At 42.4% G+C, this 21,458-nt stretch overlaps 1 protein-coding gene across 3 annotated transcripts in view; it reads left to right on the top strand.

Annotated features, from left to right (window-relative positions):
* Positions 1 to 21,458, top strand: part of fam163aa (family with sequence similarity 163 member Aa) — a 141,370-nt gene that overhangs the window by 104,346 nt on the left and 15,566 nt on the right. For all 3 annotated transcript variants that reach the window (XM_059647763.1, XM_059647764.1, XM_048538651.1), the window contains one exon: positions 13,522 to 13,623. The gene's annotated coding sequence lies outside the window, so the exon portion shown is untranslated. The remainder of the gene's footprint in view (positions 1 to 13,521; positions 13,624 to 21,458) is intronic.

Genomic DNA, 21,458 nt, shown 5'->3' with positions numbered 1-21,458 from the left:
TCATTGTGGCAGTGCAGGAGGCCCATGATGGACATGTCATCTAAAGAATGGGAGGGGGAGTGGAAATGGTTTGCGACTGGGCCGCACCTTCCTCTACATTGGGGAAACCAAGCGGAGGCTTGGGGACCGCTTTGCAGAACACCTCCGCTCAGTTCGCAACAAACAACTGCACCTCCCAGTCGCAAACCATTTCCACTCCCCCTCCCATTCTCTAGATGACATGTCCATCATGGGCCTCCTGCACTGCCACAATGATGTCACCCGAAGGTTGCAGGAACAGCAACTCATATTCCGCCTGGGAACCCTGCAGCCATATGGTATCAATGTGGACTTCACCAGTTTCAAAATCTCCCCTTCCCCTACTGCACATCACTTATCATGTGGTTTGATGCCACACTATCTGTTTCGTTTCTTCACAGATGGCCAAGGAGAAGATAAAGACTATCTTCAGGTTTAGATTTCAAAGTAACAATATTTATTACACATAGCAAGCACTGCTATTCATGGTAATAATAGACATAACAGGGTCTACTTTTGTTACACTAAGTAATGACATGCTCAAGTCCATACGTTCCATTTGTTTCTTCCAGACAATCCCACGCTGTTGTGTCCTCCAGTGATACTTTTTATCTCTTCTAACTCCACCCACATTGAGATTTTTATAACCAGTGATGTGCAGCTCCCTGACATCATCGCAAGTATGTGCACTGGCCCCTTGAAACAACAGGAACAGTGATGTTATTCTGAGTCAGGACTTGGAACTCAAAGACAATCAGGAGGAGCCTGGGGATGAGACCCCCACAATCAGATTAACCCTGGATCTTACTGAATGGTTGAGAAGGCTTGACAGGCCAAAGGACTTACTCATGGTTCTAACTTGAAAGTTTGTATTGGTTGTTCATAATTTCCCTCATAACTATGAAAATTCAACTTCCTGCGTGTGTTGCTGCAAACAATGTGATCATTTTTAATTTGAAGTCATTGCTGAGAAATGATTTTCATTTCCAGTGCAAGAAACTAACTCTGTAGGTCAAACCTGGAAGAGAAAGATCATCTGGAATTTACTTCTGGGAAACAAATTTTGCATAACCGTATAATTTTCCTTTCCCAACTGTCTTAAGCCTTCCATTCCTAGTTGTTTGAAACCATTCAATGACTATGAAAATACAAAAGGGCATGCAAACTTGATATATATTACATAACTTTAATGTCTTCCTTAAATATAGGGAAAAAATTCTCAGCCTTGCATATTAAAGATTGAAAAACAGAAATTGTTTGAAAAACAGTTTTGTGAATGTTTAAAAAAGATTGCTCTGTATTGTGGAACAGTATAGTCTAAAAAGGGGACCACTCACTCTGTTGGATCTTTTCTTTGAACATTATTCAATTAGCTCTGTTTTCCTGCTTTTTTAATATTGGTCTACAATTTATCCCCATTCAGGTGTACGTGTAGACGAGGCCTGATGTGTAATAGAAGTGAGGGAGAGATTCAAGTGGCGAGGACGACACAAAGCATCTACAAAGGGATGTAGACAGGCTAATCAAAAGGGCAAAATCTTGGCAGATGGGATATAACGTGGTGGAATTTGAGGCACTTTGGTAGGAAGACTGGGGAAGCTGAATATTGTTTAAATGAAGAAAGGCTGCAGAATACAATGGAGCAGAAAGAGTTGGGAGTCCCTGTCCATGAATCACAAAATAGCTAACATCCAGGTTTAGTGGGAAAGCAAATGGAATGTTGACCTTTCTCTCAAAGGGAATAGAATATAAAAGTAGGGAGGTTTTGCTTTAATAATGCAAAACAAATTTGTTTGTTAACATTAACTTGTCAGACTACAACTGGAATATTATGAACGGCTTTAGGTCCCTTACCAAAGGAAGCATGCTCTGGCTTTAGAGATAGCCCAGAGAAGGTGCATTCGGCTACGTTACTGAGAATGAAGGAACTATCTTATGAGGAGAAGTTGGGTAGATTGAGCCTGCAGTTATTGGAGTTTAGAAGAATGAGAGGTGATCTTATTGAAGGATACTACATTCTTAGGGGTTGACAGGGTAAATGCAGAGAGGTTGTTTCCTGTTCTGGGAGAGTTTAGGATGAGAGGGCATAAACACAGAACAAAGGATCACACATTTAGGACTGAGATGCGAGGGAATGTCTTCTCTCAGAGGACAGTGAATCTGTTGAATCCTTTCTGCAGAGGGCTATTGAGGCTGAGTCATTAAGCATATTGCTACTAACATGGCAGCAGTGGAGTAGGCAGTGTCCAGGTTCAGTCCAGGGCCCCAGAGTGGAGCAGGATGGTCAGTGATTATTGGGCCCAGAGTGGAATGGGATGGCCAGTTGTTAGTGGGCCCAGAGTGGAGCGGGATGGCCAGTGGTTAGTGAGCCCAGAGTGGAGCAGGATGACCAGTGGTTAGTGAGCCCAGAGTGGAGCGGGATGGCCAGTGGTTAGTGGGCCCAGAGTGGAGTGGGATGGCCAGCGGTCAGTGGGCCAGGAGTGGAGCGGGATGGCCAGCGGTCAGCGGGCCAGGAATGGAGAGGGATAGCCAGCGGGCTAGGGACCCAGAGGGGACAGGATGGCCAGCTGGCTGGGGGCCTGGGGTGGTCAACCTGTCACAGATGGCAGTCAGTGACTTGCAAGTGCACTGGGGTTGGCCCAGCATGTGGGAGAGCGAGAGTACGTGTGGAAAGCCCCTGCAGGGAGTCACTGCAGGCTATAACAGGACTGTAATCTCTTTGCTTAAACTTTATTTCTTTATTTTCTTAATTTATACCATGAAGAACATTTTTTTTCCTTGCCCTATTTTTGTACCGAATCTATGTTAATACATAAAATTTGTAGCTTGGCGCTTTGTACCTAAGATGACATCATGTGTGGTGACATTGTATCCTTTTCACTGTACTCCTATTCTTTTGCACTTGAGTACACGTGTCAAGAAAACCTAGTTCTAATTCTGTATTTTTAAACAGTGTGGAAAACAAGGCTTTTGGTTGTTTTGATTGGAGAGGCAGCTGATTGTAGCAGATCCCAAAGATGCCTTAAATACACCAAATAAGGTGTCAGAAACCAAATCCTGAACATTGAACATGAGAAGACAGAACTGTTCGTGCCCCTTGCCATTGACTCTCACTTTGATCGCCTGCACCCATGAATCTCCATCAAATGTGATAGAATATTGATAAAGGGTAAAGTAGCAACGTGGATAGAAAACTGGCAGACTCCTACAAGCCAGAGAGGGAATGTTAATGAATGTTTTCCAGGCTGAGGGCATTGCGTGTATGGAATTCCTCAAGGATCACTGTTGGGATTCTCCTGAGGCATATTAATGATCTTCAGCTTGGTTTGCTGAGGACTATTTGTGGATGATGCAAAATCTTAAAAGCATTGATTGGGGACTTGACAGGGCAGATGCAGAAAAGTTGTTTCCTGTGTGGCAAAGCGTAGGATCAGAAGGCACCATCTCAGAAGAAGGGATGACCCAGTTGCAACAGAGATGTGGAGGAACTTCCTCTCTCAGAGGGTAGCAAGCCTATGGAATGCATTACAGCAGAGGGTTATTGAGACTGGGTCATTAAATCTACTCAAGTCTGAGGCAGACAGATTTTTAATCAGTAGATGAATCGAGGATTATGATGAGAAGGCAGGAAATTGTTTTTTAGTGGTTCCATTTGGTCTTATGGAGGACAGCGTAGAACTTTAAAAGGAAAGTAACAAGTTTGCAGAGTGGACAATAGGTGGAAAAAGTGGAGGAGTGAGGTGGTGCATTTTATGAGCAAGAAAATGGAAACGCTACATAAAATGAACAGTACTATTCTAAAAGGGGTGCAGGAGCAGAAAGATCTGAGTGGATCAGTGCATACGTTATTAAAAATAGAAGGGCATACTGAGAGTGCGGTTAGTAAAGCATACACTATCATGTATTAATTATTAGGACCATTGAGTGCAAGAGCAAGGAGTTTATGCTGAACTTATAAAAGACACCAGTTAGACTTCAGCTAAACCACCACTCAGAGTTTTGGATGGTACACTGTAGGAAGGAAAGATGTGAATGCATTGGAGACTGTGCAGAAAAGGTTTATGAGGACGGCTCCAGGGATGATGAACTTATGTTTTGAAAATAGATTAGAGAAGCTGTGACTGTCCCTTTTTAAAATGACGGGGCTGAGAGGAGATCTGACTGAATTGTTCAAAGTTATGAGAGGTCTGGATGGAGTAAATAGTGAAGAAATATGAGGAAGAGAGAGAGGGCACAAATTTAAATTGGTAAAGGAAGCAAAGAAATATGGGAAATAAAGCTTGTTTGGCTAGATTCTGGGATGGACTGCCTGAAAGTGTATGGGAGGCAGGTTCAACCAATGCACAAACAAAGCGTAACAAACTTTGTTTTAACCATCACCTTATGAACAAGCGCATTGATAAACCAGCAAAAATTATATACCTCAAACACTGTGAGGTTTACTGTATTATTCTGTCCAATTATTGTAGCTTATTAATTTATTTACCTCAGTGTAAATATATTTGTTGTTCAAGGAAATAGCCATATGAAATATTGACAGTTGATCCAATTTCAAGTCAATTTCTCCTCAAATACCACAATCTACTGCAATGTCCAAGTGGTCAGTTGAGGGTGTGAGTGAGGAGGCTGTCTACCTGTACATTTTATTTCAGGCAAAGTTGCATTATTAAAGTGATTTATGCTGTAAGTAAAGTATAACAGTGATGTGCAAACCCCTACATTACGTTCCTATTACTTAGTGCATATTTTTACGTTGATCACACAGATCTCTTGATTATTCAGAATATTTGATCAGTTGGCACATTCCTGGTCCCAACAGCACAGAATATAGAAAAGTTTACTGAATTTGAAAAGGAAGGATGTGCAGGGTTACAGGGAGAAGGCAAGAGAAGGCAGCAGATGAAATGCTTGTTTGGAGAGCCAGTGCAGACACAATAACAAGTTCATGACCTACTGCACTAGCAGTTCAAATCATCTTTTCATGTTGCAAGCCTCGTGCGAATTTTGAGATGACAACTTTTTTTTCTGCAGGTGTTTAGTATTTTTAGTGGCTGGACATTTTTTTTATCCAAACCATAGCCCTGTCTGGCATTGTTTCACTAAAGTGTGTTACCTGGTTATTTACCTGCTGTTGTTTGAGGGAGTTTCAGATGCACAAATTTGTTGCTGTGTTAGTTATGCCAAGCTGCAAAGTATTTTATCAGCTATTGATACACTTCAGCACAGCTCACAAAAACTAATTGTAAATGCCTTATTAGAAAGGCAAGTTGACCCTCATCCGATAAACTCTGACCATTATGATTCTTGCCGAATCTCAAATGTCCTGAGTGAGTATTCCTGGGCGTTATATGTTGCTTTTCCAGCATTTAAAATAAAGATACAAGAACTCCCTGTAAATATAAGTATACTCTCAAGAGCAGTTTGCACCAGTTGAGATTCTTATGCATCCCCTATAAATATTGAGACAATCCTGGCCGCACCCAGTAAATATTTACCACTCTGAGGGCTCCTTGGAAATAAAATGCTAGCAATATGCAGGGCTCCAACAATCTGCACAAATCGTGACAAGATTGTGAACCCAGGTGCACAGAAACCGAACAACTTTGCAGAGTTTGCTGGATCCCTTCATCGTGATCAATTTGAGCATGGATGTTGTATAATAGTGCAATGAGGCTGCTTATTAGCATCAAGTTGAGGTTTCCTGTTTCAGCTCCACAGATGGACTGTCACACTCGATATATACTTAAGGGCTTAGTTTGTACTTGCTTTAGCCGGCTGCTAACTGCTGCTGTCTTACATGTGCAGGAGCAACACAGAACCTTATTCCCAGAGGCAGTCCATCAATTGCCACCTGGGCACCAAGTGAAGAGTGGGTGCTATTCACTTGGGTCCAAACCCGGCAAGCAGGAATTCACAGTTTTACTCAGGGTGCTAACCTCTCCACGGACTGTGCGCCTCTAACACGTCAGTGTGCATCTGTGGGTGTAGACGTTGTTGTGGCTTTGGGAGTTAGAGGTGGTAGCATGGAGGGGCCATGTATCTGGTTACCTTATTGGTTGGAAAAACCGAAACCAATGTTTTCAGCCCCTGAAAGTAAATACTGTACTCTTGGCAGCTGCACCATTTCACAGACACCGCACAATTACTACGACATCCAACTGAAACAGGAAAAGGCCTCAACCTTCACCTCTGCAACATCACCCAGCTCTGCTCCTTTCTTAGCCCGAGTGCTGCAAAATCATTAATCCATGCCTTTGTCACCAGGAGATATGGCTATTAGAATAATAGTCATACAGCATTGAAATGTTGTGCAGCGCATTCACCTTTTCGCTGTGGAAGGTACTAAACATCATGGCATCTGACCTGTTGTTTCCAGGCTAAGCTAAACAATCAAATTTATTTATAATTAAGAAAAGTACACAGAAGTGGAAATGAAACAAAATGCTACAAAAAGCCTCAAAACTGTAACAGTTCCCAGCAATAATGATTTTGACCTAGCTACCTGATGAATTATTACCTGTCAAAGGGAAAAAAAAACCCTAAGGAGAAACCCTTGTCTATTTCTGTAAACGGCAGCGTGAATCAGACAGGTTAGGTCCTGGGACAAATCTACAGCTTTTGCAGAATATTCTGGGAATCCACGTTGAATTTGAAAATTTGGATTCCCAGAATATTCTGCAAGAGTAGTATATTTGTCCCAAGGATCTAACTTGCCTGATTCATGCTGCCATTTACAGAAATAGGCAAGAGCTTTTCCTTTGGGTTTTTGCCCCCTTTGGCAGGTAATAATTCATCAGATAGTTAGGTCAAAATCATTATTGCTGGGAACTGTTACAGTTTTGAGGCATTTTGTTGCTTTTAAATCTCAATTCATTTCCACTTCTGTGTACCTTTCTTAATTACAAATAAATTTGACTGTTTAGCTTAGCCTAGAAACAACAGGTCTGATGTCATGACGTTTAGTACCTTCTACCACAAAAAGGTGAATGCATTGCACAGCTCTTCAGCACAAAGCAGTGTTGAAAAGGGACAGGTTAGTCCTGTGACACATTTACTCCCTGCAAATATTTGGTAATCAGCCTGCTCAGTGGTATCACTACATACTTCTGGAGCAGGTGGGACATGAGCCTGGATCTCCCAGCTCAGAGGTAGGGACACTATCATTGCACTACAAGAGCCCTAACAATTTACTCCTGGCGTAACGACTTTGGTCTCAGTTCGAAAAAGAAACCGGATTTAAACAGCGCTACCTGTTTGCTTTGAATAAGAATGAAGGAGTCTGGGTTGAGTCCCTGAATTTGAAAGCCTTCTCTCTATTCTTACCCTACTTGACCTTGTGGGAGAAGGATCACACATATGCCCATTCGATTAACTTTGACACTGTCAGGACAATTAATGTCTTGCTGACGCTAGTGATATGGGTGAAGTTCCCTTTTGCAGCTTCTGATAGTCTCTTCATTTTTCTTGTGTCACAACTACCATATAACAAAGCTGGTGGCATTTTATTGAAATAGGTCAATTGGGATCAATGGGAGGGAGAGAGAGAGACAGAAGAAGAGAATGTTGCAAGCTTCATTTGCAAGTAAAAAGACACTCTAATATTAGCCTCACATTGAGAAGGAGGCACTGCCAATTTGCTATTTTTAGCTTGCAAAGCGCAGCACATTTACACAATGTGTCTGTTATTGACAGAACATTTGCAGATCTTCAGTAAAGTGATATAATGCGTGACACCAAATCTGTCCTGCAGAATTCGGCATGTTTTACACACATCATTTCTAATCAAATTCAAAAGAAACAGCCTTCCAGGCTTGAGGAGGATGCAAACAAGAGGCCTGAGCAAATAACTGAGTACCATTTCCAAATATAGAATCTTTCTAACATTCTTTTCCCATTTTCCTTTTGCTTCACATCCAATGTGTAAAGACCAGTTGGACAAGACAAAGCAAAGAGGATACTGAATGCCTGTTTCATGTAGGAAGGGTTAACCTTGCTAGTTGTCTTGACGTAAGTGACTGAAAATATAACTGAATAAGGTGCACTCAGACCAGCGAAACTGCATGAACAAGAAGCCCTTGCCTAACACCCTGGATCTAAACGAGACCCACTGCTGATTGCTCAGATAGCAGAATAAAAGATAAAGTGTTGCTGACTCTGCAATTTAAGGCCAGGATTTTTTTTGACTTGCATGCATTAACAGTCCAGTGGATAGGACCACACAGAGGGTGAGACAGTCTTATTATTTAGCAAAGAGTGCAGAGTAGGATATGTTTGACTCATGTTACATAATTTCCCTGGTCTTTGCATTCCAGGCTTTATATAGTGTAAATTCTGGTAAAGATTAAATGAAAAGTGGTGTTACAAAGATAATGTTGGACAGAACATATATATTGATTGTCTATCAAAGAGGAAGAAAAAGGACATAAAAAAAATAAGCCCTTGTTCAGCAAAAGCAGTGGATCAAAATCAGAATGCAGTCATGACAATCATGTTATTCAAAGTCGACTTATATTTTCTATATCCACTACAAAGTTTGAGATGTTGGTAACTGAGCTCCCAATAAGTCTAGCCCAGGAGTAAATGGAAGACCAACTGGAGAGTGACAGAATGTTATGCGCAGGTGTCCCTACATTCCTAGCTCTACTGAAATTTCTCCAGTCAAAATTTAAGACCCCTGATTGAATGTCAACAATGCCCTGAAGTTTAATGGCTGGCTTTCACTTGTTTGATGTGCTCTGGGAAAGGTACCTGCAAATGTCACCCCTTGGATTGAAAATAGAGCTGAATGTAACAGAGCTCACTCTTCAAAGCCAGCTCCATGCGTAAGACACAGGAATAGTTATGCATGAATCCCCTCTCTCACACTCAGAGGACCTGCTGGCTGTCTCACCAAGACTACACCTTGTTTTTTCTCTAGTATGAGAAATTATCCAACAACCAAAGAAGGAAGAGAGACTAGAGTGTTGGAGAAACTCAGCAGGACAGGCAATATGCATGTGGAGAGAGAAACAGAATCTGACGTGACTCTTCTTCAGAACTATCCCAGCTCCCACACACCCCCCCCCCCCCCCCCACCCCGGTCGGTCTTCTGGTTCTTCAGAATGCACCACTTCCTCACTGAATGCAAATTTCACAAGAACTGTATTGAGTCATAGCGTCATACTGTGTGAGGTTGATGGCCTTGTGGCCAGTAAGAATCACTTGGAAACAGTCAGAGACTAGAGCAGGGAGGCCAAGCACTACAAACCAGATGGTGGAGAGGGGAAAACTGAGGCAAAGATCAGACTGTAATAAACAATATTGTGCAATATACTTTATTCTAGGAGTCAAGCAGCTTTAGCGCAGTTTTGTGAATAAATGTCATCTCCTGGAAGTGAGATTCCTACGGTAACGAAGGAAAGAATCAGTGAATTGAACCAGGTTTGGCTTTGGTTTTATTTATTTGTATAGCTTTGAGATGGAATCTACAGCTGGCCAGGCAAGTTAAAATAAGCAGTTGAATGAGCGGGTTGGCATAGATGAATTGGACCGAAGGGTCTGTTTCCATTCTGTGCATCTCTATGACTCTATGACTCTATAGCAGAACACAACACAACCAGTTCCAGCCCATATATGGTTATCACAACTTGGCGATGTAGCTTTATGCCATAGTGAGCTGCCTGTCATCACAGATAAATGAGTATCCTTTGTCGTACATCTGTGGTTATTGTGTGGCATGATGCATTTGGTATCTGAGTCATAACCCTGTGCGATGGGTGGTTGATCATATGCAGATTGGATATGTTGGCTGTATCTTCATAGACCATTGCTCATTCAAACATTATACAACTTGACACAGCGATATAGTATCTTTCCACAAACCCATGTACTTTTACGAAAATCTTGAATTCTTACGTTTTGTTCCGGTTTAAGTTGGAATAACTGTTTGCACACTCAATGATCACGCTTTGTATCAATTATTCTCTTCTTTCCAACAAAAAAATGTGGTCATGTGGTGAGAGCATGGGAGAGAAGAGCAATAAGAATCTGTCTCCCAATAATGATAGATTCTGGGGAGGATAACCACTACCTTGAGGAGCAGTACATAGATTTACCAGCTGGCCAAAATTCTTGGCAAATCATTTTACATATGACTACCAAGGATTTTGCAACACACAGTGTATTCTACAAGACTATTTGACTGAGGGTAGTGAAATGTTAAACATCCTATCTCCAACCGGTCTCAGAAGGGTCTTGCACATGTGCATTGTGAGCTGTTATCTGGCTCAGTTTGGTGAGGAATCTGTACAAACAGCATATGGTGGCCAATGTTCTGACAACTGTTGTACTCATTGAATGTTTGATTTGTTGCACAAATGAAAAGGTAGTGAAACAGTCTTTATCGGTTGTTGAGATTGATGGAATTGACATGTTTCAGACAATATGATTAGTTGATTCGTGCTTATTGATACTAGGTCAATAAATCGATTCATGTGCCAATCACCAGAGTTTCTCTGCACTTCTGTAAATTATATTAATACGGTGAAGTGTGTCTTGACATAGAACTTGCAAAATTATAACATATTTGCCTTTAAAAATGACAGAAATGGTGAGTCCTAATTCATCTGTAAATGACCACAATGAACATACTACCTTGGGGAACTATTGGATGCATCCAGGCCACCGACTGAAGATGATTTCTTTGAGCTGTTGAGGTTGGTCATCATTTGATGTAACTTGCTGAATCTCCTCTGTTCGGCTCAGCCTTGACCAGACTGTGTCAGATTGATGCTGTGGTCTGGAGTCTTTTACGTGACGCTACTTAGGTTGGGCACCCTGTGGATCATAATAATATGGAGATCCGTGTAGACTGGTAAACTGATGGTAGGTGGTCCATCTCTTTTAACAATGTAAGAGGTTTCAGATGTCCATACTGAGATGGTGTATTAATAGTCTGAGGAAGGGTCATTCAAATCGAAATGTTATCTCTGATTTTATTTCCACAGGCGCTGCCAAGCTTTTCCAGTGATTTCTATTTTTGTCTCTGATTCACAGCATTCACAGTTCTTTCAGTTTTTATTTTGTATTAGTATTGAAGATGGGTGATACTAAAGTATGGGATGTCAGAGCCATTATGCACAGTTAGCTTACTGTGCGTGGACTGCATTATTGCAGGTTCCCCAGCACAACTCTTGGAAAGAAAAGGAATGATATTTGCACCAATTTGGCATAGAGGCCATGATGTTCATTCCTTTTAGAATATATCACTTGGGTGGAAGTAAAGGCTTCAGCTTTTCTGATGGCATCCATGTGGTGAGCCAAACTGACCACATTTACTGTCTGACTGAGATCTGGAAACTGTAATGTCACAACTATCTCTTGGACTTTCTCACGTGCTTGTGTGGAAATGTCCTTGACATTGTTCTGTAATCGGCTCCTCTTCACCTACTCAGGTGAAGTACTGTGTTGCACTTTGGATTTCTCTGGACAAACGGGTTTCTGGCATATTTTAGCCCAATGTCCTCTCATGGAACATAACATGCATGTGTGACAAAGTTCTGGACGCTGTATTGTTGAGTGTGGCAAGCCACACAGCACACAAGATTCAATTTTATTAACCGCACTGACTGCATTGCAATGACTGTTGGAGAAGATGGGGCTGGCAACAGTCAGTTTGAACTTGCTTTCCTCTTCAAGCAGTATGTGCATGGTATATACTTTGGGTTTGTCTAGAAGTGCTTTTCTGAAGGATTTTAATTGAAGTTGGCTTCATTGAAATCACATTCTGTAACTCTGCAACAAAACCCACCTATGAATTGGTTGGGTATTCATCCGGTTACTGTATGCACAGTAGCAAGGCAGGGTGTGAGTTGTATACTGGACAACATCAGACACACAGCATACATGTAATGGGTATTGGCCACAAGATGGCAACAAAAAGGAGGTCCTGCACTTGCAACCTGCACATGGTTAGGGTGTATGACATCAACAGCATAACATTGCCTTGGTTGGTTATGTCTTCTGCCCACCAGCATCCAGTCTGTAGTACCTGACTGTAGAGTGAGCAATTAGGCAATCCAATGAGGTAGTTTCATCAGGCAGGTCATCTCCCATGAATTAAGAGAAAGAGACCGGCAATAAGTGATTGCGAAGAAGAGAGAGAGAGGGGGGCACAGAGTGCGTACATAGAAAGGGTGTAAATGCAGAGTATAAGACTATAAGACCATAAGACATAGGAGCAGAAATTAGGCCATTCAACCCATTGAGTCTGCTCTGCCATTCAATCATGGCTGATAAGTTCTTCAACCCCATTCTCCTCCTTTCTCTCCGTAACCCTTGATCCCCTTTGTAATCAAAAGCCTATCTATCTCAGTCTTAAATGTATTCAATTCAATGAATATGGTCCTGCTCCGCTGCAAGCAAAATGAAGAAAAAACAGATCTCTGTACCATTGAAGGGAAAGGCAGGAGAAACAACACAGAGGCCAGAGTTCATGGTCTGAAGCTCTGGAACTCAATGTCGAGTCTAGAGGATTGCAGAGCTCCTGAAGAGAAAATGGGGTGATGTTCCTTCAGCTTGTGCTGGGTTCCAACGGGAGACCACAGCATCACCCAAACAGGAAGACAGGCATGAGAAAAAGATTGACATGGGGCACTGACATGACAAGCAATTGGGATGAGACTGAGTGGAGGTGTTCAGTGACATGGTTGCCCCATCCTTAACGTGGGCGAGGTTGCATTGTGAGCAGTAGAATGCAGGAGGCTGGGTTTAAAGAAGTATAAGTGAACTGCTGCTTCACCTTGAAGGAATGTTTGGTGCCTTGGAGAGCACGGGGAGAAATAGTAAAAAGGTAAATATTGCAGCTCCTACACATTGCATGGGAAGGTGCTGTGGGAAGACGCTGAGGTTTAGTGTGATAAGAGGAGTGAACCAGGGTATAATGGAGGGAACAGTTCCTTCAGAATGCTGAAAGGGATGCAAGGGAATGAAGTTTTTGATGGCATCATCATGCTTGAAGTTGTGGGAATGATGGGAATTCTTTGAAAACAGAAGCTGGTAAGGTAGAGGGGGGCGGTACAAGCATAACCCGACGTCATTCTGGGAGAGAGGAGATAGCAGCACACGCACATGGGCTGGAAATGGGTCAAATGTGATTGAGGACCCTGTCTACTATAGTTGGGGGAGCTGGGGACAGGGAGAAATCTCAGCGATGAGCAAGGAAGACATGTCAGAAACTTCACTATGCCAGGTGTGTGGAAGGTCAAGCAGACATTGTCTCTTTAAATGCGAAATGTCGACTGAGGCTATAAGTTTCTGGAGGTCACTCCATGTTCAGCGATTGCGCCTGACTTTGTCTAACTGTCTCAGTCAAGTTGACATTACGCAGTGTTGTCTGAGGTGACTTGATGCCTGAGAGCATGTTTCTCTTTAAATTGACATTTCCAAGATGTACATCACTGCATCCATCATGTGCAGGTGACACTAGAGCAATTCTAATACTGACCGTGAATTCTTACCTTTCAGGGACCAGAGAGAGAGAGAGGAGAGGCATCGGTCTGCAATCAAAATATGCAATTCAAAACTCTCATGTGAAAAGAAACCAGACACAACATCGCCTGTTCTAATGTGAGTGCTAGTCCCACAACAATTTTCTGGCTTACAGAATGTCATTTACCAAATGAGAATGCAGATCATACAGTACATTCCCACATGCCAGTCCCATTTATCCCTGACTGTACTTTATATTTCCACATGCCTATCCCATTTCATTCCTGACTGTAAATTACATTCCTGCATTTCAATCCCATTCGTTCCTGACCATATATTGCATTCCCACACACTAATGCCATTGATTCTTGACCAGACAATACATTCCCGCACTCTAATCCCATTCATTCGTGACCATAAATTACATTCTCCCACTTCAACTCCATTCATTCCTGACCATAAATTACATCCCCACACTCCAATCCCATTTATTCCGCACCATACAATACTTTCCCACACACCAACCCCAATCATTCCTGACCATAAATTACATCCCCACACTCCAACCCCATTCATTCCTGACCATACAATACTTTCCCACGCACCAATCCTATTCATTCCTGGCCGTACATTACATCGCCGCATGTCAGTTCTTGGTTCATTTTGTAACGCGTCCTCGATGTGAGTATTGTGTATCTACAGTAAAACGTGCGTGTGGCACCACCTCGTTATTGAATGTAAAACAGGCATTTTATCCTGTATGCCGCAGCGATATGTGAAGCCAGCAGAGAAATGCAGACTTCATCTGCATGTTTTAGCCAGCCAGTTCAAAGCCTGCACTGCTGGGCTGACAGCCAAATCTTTGCCAATTTACAGTTGAACTTTCAGCGTTGTACTCCGGGTTTTGCACGTAGCTAAGGAGATGTGGGATTTAGAGGAAGGGGGACAGATTGAATGGGCGCTTTTGATTTATAGCTTGCTGCAGCGGTCCGCAGCCCAATAATTCCCATGCTTGGCATTTGCAGGAGTCATCAGCGGCAAAAATATTTGCTGTCTACCTCAACACGAATCAAACAGGCCATTTCCTGCACTGCACAGCTCCGGTATGAAGCTCCGTTTCATTACGAGAGACAAAGACAGCAAGATAGGGCACGATGCAATGTATAGAGACACATGACAAAGAGATAGTGGCAGAAGCAGGTGGAAGAGTAAAACATTCACATCCTGAAGTCTTGCTAATGACACTTGAACCAGTTGTGGCGGTTTAAAATGAAAGCAAGGCAGGCTTGGAAAGAAAACGCTCAAACTACATGTGAACTCTCCAGTGGGCGAGAACGAACCACGGTCTAACCAACTAATGATCGAGGAACAGTAAAATCAGGAGCTGCAGTTCCATCAGCACTAGCAAACCTTTCTCTGAGCTGAGTGCGAACTCTTTCTTGCTCGGTAGGAGTGGTGAGGTGCCTTCTGAAACTACTGCAAGCCGTGTGATGTTGGAAACACTACGTAGAAAGGAGTTCCAGGATTTTAACCCGGAGACTATGAAGGGACGATTATGTAACCAACTTAATACATTGCTTTGAGGGGAGCTGACAAGCTCTGGGGAGTTGGGAGATGGGTTGATTGTTGCAGAATTCCAAACGTGTGCTTGTAGCTGCAGTACTAATATGGCTGGTCAAGTTCAGTTTTCGGCTGGAGACTCCCAGTATTTAGATGGTGGGGATTGGCTGTCCAGGGGCAATGATTCGACTCTTGTTTGTTGGAAGTGGTCATTGCCTGACATTTTTGTAGGATGAATACCATGTAGATCTGACTGGCGTACATTGGTCAGGGTATCTTTGCATGGAGTAAATACATAGAAAATAGGAGGAGGAGTAGGACATTCAGCCCTTCAAGTCTGTTCTGCCACTCAAGTTAACCCTGGGTGATCATCTGATTCAGTAACCTGCTCCTGCTTTCTCTCTACACCCATTGATCCCTTTAGCCCCAAGAACTGTATTCAACCCCTTCTTGAAAACACTTGGCCTCGGCCAATTTCTATGGTGCACAACTCCATGGGCTCACCACTATCAGAGTGAAGAAATTTCTTCTTGTCTCAATCCGAAATGCTCTAACCTGTACCTCTAGACTGTGACACCTGGTTCTGCATACGCCAATCATTGGGAACATCGTTCCCGCGTTTTGCTTGTCTAGTCCTTTTAGAATTTTATATGTTTCTATAAGATCCTCTTCAGTCTTCTAAACTCTAGTGAATATAATCCTCATCAGTCCAGTCTATCCTCAAATGTCAGTTCTGCCATGCCAAGAATTAGTCTGGTAAACCTTTGTTGCACTCTCTCTGTAACCAGAACATCCTTCCTCAGAGAAGGAGCTCAAAGCTTCACTCAGTACTTCAAGTGTGATCTCATCAAGGCCTTGTACAACTGCAGCAAGACATCTGATCTGTACTAGAATCCTCTCACTATGAAGGTCAACATACCATTTGCCTTCTTCTTCACCTGCTTGTACCTGTATGCTTATTTTCAGTGGCTAGTATGCAAAATTTCGCTGAATGTCCCTTTTTCTCAATCTGTCATCATTCAAATAATAAGTTGCCTTCTTGTTTTTTTTTCCCCAGAGTGGAATAACCTCACATTTGTCCCACATTATACTTCATCTGTTGTGAATTTGCCCACTCGCTCAGTCCAATCACACTGAAGCATCTTTGCACTCTCCTCACTGTTTACCCAGCTGTGTATCATCTGCAAATTTGGAGATATTATGTTAGGTTCCCTCAGCTCGGTTGATTGAGTGGTAGAACGGTCTCTCTGTATGTTGCATCGAGTTGCGGAGAGCTGATTTATTTTCCACATTTCCTCAGACTGAGCCAGGTAGGAGCACAAATTAAAGCTCCTACTTGTAGGCATTTTAATCAACCTGTGCGGACACACCTTTGGAGCAGATAGGACTTGAATGCAGTCCTTCTGGCCCAGAGATAGGGATTTTACCAGTGAGCCACAAGGGCTGATTAGCTCCCCCTGGTGACTTGAGTTGGGGCTTCACAAGCGTTCAACAGGTTAACACAAAGGAGCCTAGTTTAGGAGACGAATCTTGAGTTAAAACATTACATCTGCCACAAATGGGGTAAATAGTATTACAAAGTGGACTGAAATGATCGGTTGCAGATAAACAATTATTTGCACTCGCATGAGTCTCTGCTTCTTGGCTTAGGAGGAAACATCAATTGAGCCATTGTACTTAAATATAAATAAAATATTCATGAAAAGCCTTGCTACACAGTTGCATCGTGTTCTGCCCTGCAGGCTTCAAAGAAGACAGTAAATATAAAGGCACAAAGGAAAAAAGATTTCCATTTACACAGCACCTTTTGTGACCTCAGAACATCCCAGAGCACTTTAGAGCCAAGTAAACACTCCTGAAGCGCAGCCACAGTTGAAAAATAGAAAACATGACCGAAATTCTGCACACAGCAAGATCCCACAGACAGTTTAGATTCCCTACAGTGTGGAAATAGGCCCTTCGGGCCCAACAAGTCCACTCCACCCCTTGGAGCATCCCACTCAGACCCATGCCCTTATAACCCACACACCCCTGAACACTACGGGCAATTTAGCATGGCCGATCCACCTAACCTGCACATCTTTGGACTGTGGGAGGAAACCCACGCAGACACAGGGAGAATGTGCAAACTCCGCACAGTCAGTTATCCGAGGCTGGAATTGAACCTGGGTCCCTGGCACTGTGAGGCTGCAGTGCTAACCACTGAGCCACTGTGCCGCCCTAAAAAGCAGGAAAATAACGTCCAGATTTTCTGATTTGATGACATTGGATGAAAGATTGCATTTGGGCCTCTCACTGGGGACAACCTCTGTACTTTTCTTCAAAATGCTGCTGTGGAATCTTATTACCATCTGGAAGGGCAGTTGGGCTTTAGTGTTACATATTCTTCATAAGACAAGACATTGACAGTGCAGCATTTCCTTCACTCATTGGATTTATTGCCCATCCCTAATTGCCTTTGAGAAGTGAGCTGCCTTCTTGAACTGTTAGTCCTTTGTGCTGTAGGTGGAGTGACAAAGATTATAAGAAGGGAACTCAAGGATTTTGACCCATCAACACTGAAGGAACGGTGATCTAATTCCAAGTCAGGATGGTGAGTGGCTTGGAGAGGAATGACCTATTAAATGACAGATATCTCTTTTGACTTGCTCAGGGATGCAAGAGAAATGTTATCAAGTTTTGGACAATTTGGACTTTTGTTTGAGGTCAGAGGAGTTTGGCAGGGCTAAGAACATCAGTGTGCTATGAATGACAAAGGATGAAGCCTCAAAAGGTGAGAGGCCCAGTTGTGATAGCAATTTGGAGAAACGAAACACTGAATTATCTTTGAGAAGGGTTCCCTTTAACTGAATGGCTGTGGGTCGGCATCTTCGGTCCGTCTCCCCCTCCCTCCCTATTTATTTCAGAACCCTCTTCCCATCCCCCTTTTCTGATGAAGGGTCTAGGCCCAAAACGTCAGCTTTAGTGCTCCTAAGATGCTGCTTGGCCTGCTGTGTTCATTCAGCTCCACACTTTGTCATCTCGGATTCTCCAGCATCTGCAGTTCCCATTATCTCTGGAAAATTAATGAGGTTGAGTATTGGAAAGGATTCAGAGAGCGAAACAAGAACATGGGTTGATGCTTTGTTTGAATAAATAAGTGGCTCTTAGATTTACAGACTCCAAGCAGAGATAAAGTCAACTCTGATGTATCTCACTGTTCAAGTCAGCAGAAAAACAGGTATGACCAGAATAAGTTGTCGTACCAGAATTGACAAGAGACAGACAGTGAGGCGTGAAAGCCTTCATGACAACTCAGATAACATCAATTATTTCACCAGCACTAGCCAAGAAATCAGGAGGCTGGAAGTTGCTGGAGCAAAGAAAGGTACAAAGACTGTTCGCTGACAATGCGACATGCTGGTTTACGCACTGCAATATTTTTTGCATGGTATTCTGGAAGAGGTACAGAAAAGACGTGGCTCATTTTTAAGGGAAAGTTCTGGACATCTAGCGAGCTGCAGAACTGAGTGAGGTAATTTGAAAAGCTGCTCAAATTGATGGAGAAGATTTGAAAAGTACTTTGCTTCACAGTTGAAAGAGTGACAGCCTGTCACTGTGGGTTCAGTGAGCTGTGTGTGAGAGAGAAAGAGAGAGGGAGAGACTTTTAGTCAATGAGATTCAAAGCCACTGGATGTAGTGGAACCTGTGTGAGCAGCAGAACATGCACAGAGCAGGCACCTTGTACAGGATACAAGAAGAAGAAAAATGAAGGGAGAGGAACAACTCAGGTTCAGTGAGATACACACTTGAGGAGGAGGAAGTCAATAGAATTACCATTTGAAGAGATACAATAGGTTACAGGAGGGAGCAGTTTTAGATCTTTCAGAGGCATTGCATATTAAAAAATTGTAGGTTGACCATTATGTTAGCTTAAGTAGATTGATGAAGATGAGTTTGCCTCCAATTTGATCTGACAATGCTGTTATCCCCCATACTATAAGTATCTGGGTGTAGATATCACAGTAATGAAGAATCCAACAGACATTTATTACAACTAACCATTATACACCCTTACATTCACAGGCACCTAAGTGTCTGGGCTAGTCTTGAACAGTAACAGACCAGCAAGCTTCTAGTACAGTGTCATGCCTCAAGTGATTTGAGACAAGATGGAATGTTAGATTGTTATACACTTAGGTCACACAAACATGCGACAAGGCTATCCTGAAGATTCACTGAGATATTCTCTGTGAGACATCACACAACTGTGTAGGGGATAATATGAAACAGGAGACAAATCCCATATGGTGTCCAGGACACCTCTGGGCACCCACTTCTCGCTGCTTTGTGAAAACCCTCACCGTGGTGAGAAAAGTGGTGAGGATAATGGAGAAAGAGGGGTGGGAAGAGTGGAGTGAATGGATTATGAAGAGTGGAGGTGGAAGGGCAGGGAGAAAGCTTGACAAAAGCATATTTATCCCAAAAGGGATGACATATTTCAAGTCCAAATTGGACATATTCCTTTGAAAATAAAAACTCAAAGAATCCAAAATTAATGTGTCCTGATCTTAATGGGAAAATGAAATAAAGTGATACAGAAAAATGAAGTTAGTGATAAATACCAAGAGTAAAATCCAGTTAATGACAAGGGAAAACAAAAGAAAAGGACAAAATGGGCTAAATAGCCTTTTTCTGTACTATCAATCCTTCAGTAGGAACAGGAAATAATTGAAAACATTTAAGGGCTGACAGAAATTATGAGAAAAGACTGGCAGGCAACATTGAATACACCTTAAAACATTTCAAAATGTTTAATTACAAGGAGATAACCGGGGAAATTTTCATCTGGAGGAAGATGACATGGCTAAAGTTTGTTAAGGAAACAGATGATTTGAAGGCTATATAAAGTCTATGGGCAGGATATAGTACAAATAGATAAGACATCAGAAATAGATTAGCGTTATAATATTTTGCTACTCCCCTACTCATGATGGAATGCACCCTTGTTGATAGGAAGGCTTTTGTGGAAAGGTAAAAGTAGCAGAGACCTTGGACATGATCCTTCAATCTTCACCACAAGGACTAACAGAGTAGAGGCACAGAACTGGAAGGTTGCTAAAATTACGTCATCATTCAAGACTGTGTTGAGGGCTAAAACCAGATACTGTAGATCAGTCAGGCAAACATCAGTGGTGGGACGTTATTGGTTACCATTCCCCACGATCCACTGAGAAATGGATGATACTTAAGGGAGGTGACAAAGTCAAGTTCTGAAAAAAGAGTCATATTGTACTCAAAACTCCACCGATGCTGTCAGACCTGCTGGCTTTCCTCAACATTTCCTGGTTTTATTTCATGTTTTCAGTGTCTGCAGGATTTTGCCTAATTTCATTCCACGATTCGAAAGATTGAGTCATGTCATTCGCTAATGGTCATGCTGTCTAGGCGTAATGCCAGATGCATGTCTCTACACAAGGGTGAATGTTTGAGGCTGATGGCCAAAGTAAAATTTCAAAACTGCGTATGCCAGATGTTTAAGAGGTAAAATATTAAGACTTACAGAAACAGGGCAGATTGAACGAGTAAAACGATAGGTCAGCCATGATCAAATTGAGTGGTTTGAGAGGCTGAGTGGCCTATTCCTGTTCTTGGGATCCTCTTTAAAGATGTGGCTGCTGTTATATCACAGGCTCTGGGAGTGAAGCAGGTATAAAAATGTTCGCCTTGGCAACATCTCTACCAATCAGAGTCCAATTGCAAACCGATCAGCATCCTCTTCTCATCCGGTATAAAATGTCATTCCTCTTAACATTGATATTCTTGCAAATTGTCCTGTAAAATTCTGCAGCTGGCCTTCCCATCACCTGGGATTAGAGGAGCTGAGCTCTCAGGTATGGGCCAAAGTTCTGGAACCCAGTGTTTCAGCAGCAAACTGAAACTGATTTGACATCTAAGAGGATAATTCCTGGCCAAACAAAGAACGAGCTGACGTAAAGGTCAAAACAAGTCAAGAAATGGAACTACAGCATGTGGAGGAACTCAAGGGTACGTTTAAATCCTATAGCAAAGACTTGAAATTTCTTGTTAACGAATGCTTCGTTTCAAGTCAGCAGCTGCATAAGATTTTGAGCTCTGCATCTCTGTTTTTTAAAAAACTAAAACACACTAGATATTTTGATTATTTTTAAAATACCCATTGTGCAAAAATGTAGATAATTGTAGTGAATTGCTGCAGGGAAATGTTGTCCGTCAGTCATTGCACAATCTCATTAGGGCTAGTCCACCAAAGAATTTCTTTTAAAAAACCATGCAAGTCGACCTTCACTGGTTTTTATTATGTGGTTTGTGTGACGGGAATGCTGATTTCCCATGGGTTTATAAGCAGCAGGCAAACAAAGCTCAAAATTTGATGGATGGCCTTTGCCCCTTTG

Source organism: Stegostoma tigrinum, chromosome 8 (assembly GCF_030684315.1).
Source record: "Stegostoma tigrinum isolate sSteTig4 chromosome 8, sSteTig4.hap1, whole genome shotgun sequence".
Classification (NCBI taxonomy): domain Eukaryota; kingdom Metazoa; phylum Chordata; class Chondrichthyes; order Orectolobiformes; family Stegostomatidae; genus Stegostoma; species Stegostoma tigrinum.
Note: the sequence above shows the minus strand (reverse complement) of the source record. Positions and strands in the feature narration are given on the sequence as shown.